Here is a 5,476-nt window from a genome sequence, read left to right on the forward strand (position 1 = left end):
ATTGTATCATTTTGATAGTTTCAGGGACCAGTAAGAGTTTAGTACTGTCAGCTGTGTTTAACCCTTTTTGTTAAATTCATACAGTAGAATTCCACAGATTTTCCACTAAAATCAGTCAACAAATTATGTTGGGGTTAAAGCCATTTAAATTCAATATTAAACGCTATATTAACAAAAATAAAATGTATTTGATACAAAAATACAACCAGTTAATAAACATACTAAAAATAAATATAGCTACATCATAAATGCATTATAATCAAATTTAATAATGCAACCTCTTAATTCTAGACAGTAAAAACAAGAACAAACCTATTATTGCAAAAACAAACAGAACAATTAAACTAAAATAAATGCTACTAAATAAATAAAGAGATGCAGTTTGCAAGGTTATCCACACAAAAGTGTTTTTTATAAAAATAACAGAGAGATAGAATACAGCCATATTCACTGTAGTCAGTGAACAGACTAAATTATTCACACATCATGCTGGCCTACATCTTCCAGGCAAATGTCTCTGTGTGTGTGTGTGTGTTCATGTGTGAGGGATGCAAGGATGCTGTTTGGACTCAAACATGCTTTTAATTCACAGCGACATTAAAAGCTTTAGTGAACTCTGCTGGGACGATACCCAAAATAACGACTCTCACTAAAGAAGTCACTCTGCTAGACAATGAAAACTGTGATAACAGAAATACTGGTTGGAAAACTACAGAGCAGACTGTCAGATTTCTCTGTATTGTATAGCATTTATGGGGAAAACACAAACAACCACTACGGTGCATAAACCTATGCATAGAATTCACCTTGAAAGTATGTCTTCCCACAAGATTTGGCAACATTTGGTTTTCAAACAACCACACATGAAAACAATTCTATAAAAAATACATACACCAGAGCCTGTGCAAAGTTAATGTTATAAAGATAGTATAAGATTTAGCATATGCCCAGTTTGTACATAATGTACACATCACATTCTCTTACATCAACACAAAGGCATGAGATGCACAATGACTCACGTGTGCATGGAACATGGATGAGACACACACACATCCACACAAATACGGCCTGTATTTGACATGCAAGTGTGAGTCACTGTCCAAATGTCTTCGTCATTCACAAAACATTCATATGCACACTGCAGCATACCAAGATCACAAAATGCAATGGCTGCCATTTTTTTATTTCTTCATTTGCACAAAGCTTATAAGCTAAACACATTGGGTAAGCACCAAATGAGAGTAAAATAGCTTTGACAAGTACATTATTGCAGGACAGTTGGCCAGTTACTTTATCAGGAAGAATAATAAACATTAGACATAAACACGGTCACTCTCACTTTCGTTTTTTTTTTTTTTTTTTTTGTGCAATAAGAATTTACAGTACAGGAGTCTAAATCTAGGTGTGTTCGCTCATGCATGTACATGTTCACAAGCACAAAATAAAGAAAAGAAGAAGAAGAAAAGAGCACAACAGGATCCTGTTTGAATGTAAAATATGCTTTAGCATGCTGAATAAACTGCTTTTTTTGTGAAAACAGCTTGCCATATAACAAATTGACTGTTTGCTAATCTTCCAAATGTTTGGCATGACGTGTTTACTACAGAAAAATAGACCATGATACAGACGCTGAGATTACCATCTCCTTTAATAAAAGCATTTTCCTGATCTATGAGTACTTTCAAAATGGCTGCTGTCTCTGCAGAACACACACATATATGAACCTGCTCTTACCACACATGCACACACACACACACACACACACACACACACACATACAAGTGGATATGAGTCACTGTTGTTCCTCCTCCTCCTCCATGCTTTTACGTCAAGTCTCTCTCTTGTTATCATCCTGAAGGGAACTAAATATAAACTGAGCTTTTAAAGATAGCATTAAAAATGTAACTATTTCATCATGCCAAAGAAAAGGAAACAAAATACTTTTATTTGAAACAGATTTGGATTTAGAAGTCTATTTAGTGCAAGATGCTGATGCATCAGCCAATGTGTAATTATGGAAATGAATAGAAACACGTTGTCATCTTACGAATGATTCACTACTGGGGCAATGTAAACATTTTACAGAATGTATAAATTACTTTTGATATATATATATATATATATATATATATATACATATTTATTAATATTAATTAGTTCTGTAAAAGTATTAAATGTAAAATTATTGCAATATGAAAATATATTTAAAAACTTTAATGTTAAAACTGTGTCCGAAATGTACATCTAATTCATGAAATCTGCACATTCTGCTCTGTATTTTCACATTACTCCATGCTTTGTTGCTGTCAAGTTTAAATGACATAGAACAGATCTCTAAAACTGTTTTCAGGAGAAGCAAGAACTCTAGCAAAATGCTGACTTGCAAAACATAAAATTTTTCACATGATTTAATATTACCCAGAATGCCAAGCAGTATACAGAGACCACAGGGGACATATGACCTAACAGCTCAGGACTCCAGAGACCATCTATAAATACGCCTAGAAACATGGATACTATAAGAGAGACACATGTTCCCCGAAGCATGGATTTAACCCAAATTAATTTGGGATTTACACATCTTAATGCTTACAAATAAAACTCTCACATATAAAACAGGCACAGGCCTTCTAAAAATAGTACTCATATGCCTGACTCCACCCACATCCAGCACAAAGCTCTGCTTTCAGCCTAAGAGATCTCTTGTGGGCTTTATAGTGTTCTGGCATCACAAACTGTAGCTTTGAAACTGTGTCAATCATCTACGTTACAATCATCAAGTTATGTGTTAGGAATAGCATGCTAACATACTACTCTTTCTGCAGTATGTATACTGTACACAGGATGTCATTTTGCTTATATATGTATGCAATACCAGGATGACCTACAGCATTTTTCAATGCAATCAGAGTACAATACATGGAAAAATGTATCCTACAACTGAAGTGATATAAACTGTTTATTTGATCACACTCTAAAGACCCTAACATTTTTATACAAATGTGTATTCAAATGGAAAACAGCTTTCCTAGATGTACAGTAACACTGGAAGACTTAAACATTTAATTTGATGAGGTAGTGTGACAATATATCATACTACTGTACTGTTTGCAATGTAAAGCATCTGACACACTTGCAGAAAGAAACAAGATTATGCTGAAGTGTGTGTGTGTGTGTGTGTGTGTATAAGTATGCTGCTAATTCTACATTGAATGAACAAAGACAGACAAAGGCATTATACATTACTTAAAGACCAATGCATCTAATAATAATATTCATAATTTAGATTAAACACACTTCTAAAGCCATCATGACTGTTTCTATTATCATTGGGAAAGAGAGTTCAGAAGATAAATGAAGACTTAAAGTCAAAGATTATATAAAGGAGAGAGAGATGAAATCACTTGAGACCAGCTGCAGAAAGAGATACAGAGGACAGAGTTACTTATAACCACATGAACCAAAAGCAGAACTGATGTGACCTACTAAAGTACTGAGCCGCCGCCGAATGGACCTGACCTGCTCTCATGCACATATATTCACAGAACTCTCTGGTCTGCACATAATGCTATGCCATTATTGTCACAGGATTTGTTTTCCTGCTCATGCCTTTTATACATTTGCACAGTTCTGCATTCACCTGCCAGAGCAATAACAACAAACGTCAGAGCATGGACCTGACCCACTAAACAGACATTAAAATGATCTCCTGTGTGCTTAAGGCTCAGGCAATTCTGTTCTGTACTGAGACTAGGATGTCGGCTGATTTGGATCTTGGATGATCTTTAAAAAGTAATGTGGTTCTGAAATAAAGATCATTCAAGATTAAAAGCTCAAAAATATACAGCTATCTAATAGTGACTCTAACAGCTAATGCTGGTGCATTAGTAAATAAACTGTATCCTGAATAACTAGTCCAACACAGTCCTTTTCAATTAGCATACATGTTAACAAAAAGGTAACAAAATATTAAATAGGTTCAAAAATATGATTATGGCAACACACAATTAAGTGTCTGACAAAGCAAAAAAAAAAAAAAAAAAAAAAGACAAATTGTATCTAAGGCTATACAACATACACTTAAAAACATTTACAGATCTAGAGGGTGAAGAAAGTTTTTACATAAGAAAGATTACAGAAAGTAACCGTTCTTCCTTAAAATAGCACGCATCAACAATACGATCCAAATCAAAAATCAAAACAACAAAACCACACTTAACAGATTGTCCAGCTAACAGAAAAAAAACAAAAAAAAACATTAGTAGCTTCAAATGTAGCTGTAAAAAAATTAACAAATCACTCTCGATTATTTTAAAAATGCCTTCTGCTACCAGAGCAACTGGAATCAGTAAACAAAGAGAGTGCTCTTCCTCTGCTGTTACCATGGCAACTGGGGTGGGCCAAAAAAAAAGATGTGTCTGCAACTGATTCTTTTTATAAAATTACAAATATTCATACAATTATTTATTATATTTAAATAGTAGAATTACATTTTCAGTTATTTTGTACAGCTTGGACCCAGCAGTACTGATAAATCAAATGCACTGCTAAGTAATTAAACAGTCAATATAATCTATCTTGAAATCTGAACCTAAGATGAGCGATTGAAACAGAGTCCAGATGAATAGACTGCCACTGTTATAAAATCACAGGTTTCTATTTAGACACTGAACAAAGACTTCAAATAGCAGATGCAGCAGCAACTAAATGAGATGCCGAGTAGCACCGTAGCTGAACCGGTCTATGGTCAGTGCATGTGTGTGTTTTTGTTGGACCAGATTCAGTATCCTGCTGATCTCTGCAGAACCTGATTAGACCTGCAGTTCAGTACTCTGAACTCAGCACAGAAGGACAGTGGATTTTATCATCCACACACACAGCAATTAAAAACCTAACTCATCCCAACATTCTATTTAAAATAAATGTTTAATTTAGACAAATTGTTATATACTCTAACCGTAACAATTTGTCTGTGACAGTGAGGACAGAAATATTTAAAGTGAAGAGAGATGAAATGTGTGTTCAACAACATAGAATTAGGCCAATCCTGTCTGCTCGATGGACTAAAACATGCTCGAGTAACAGCCTGAGGTGTTCAGCACATATATAAAAACTCTCAAACTGATTTAGAAAAAACTGCTGTCATCTGAGCGCTACATTATAACGAGCAACATCATTAATATGATTTTTAGATACACAGAAATAATCTGGTAAAGCAAAGACAAGCATGACAGCACATCCCACTACACACACACACCGAGAGAACACGCATCTGAAACTGCCTCCCACAATCAAACACATGACTCTGTGTGTCCTCTTCACAGGGGGCTGAATCTGTTGACACCATCTGGTAACTAGATTACAGTTTCAACTCTACATCTAAATCCATTTAATGTCATAAACCAAGTTGTTTAAAACCAAGCAAACTGACCAACCAATGCATTCTGTTAATTTCTCTCTGTTTGTCTCAATTTAC

The sequence above is a fragment of the Carassius gibelio genome, chromosome A14 (genome assembly GCF_023724105.1).
Source record: "Carassius gibelio isolate Cgi1373 ecotype wild population from Czech Republic chromosome A14, carGib1.2-hapl.c, whole genome shotgun sequence".
Taxonomy (NCBI): Eukaryota; Metazoa; Chordata; class Actinopteri; order Cypriniformes; family Cyprinidae; genus Carassius; species Carassius gibelio.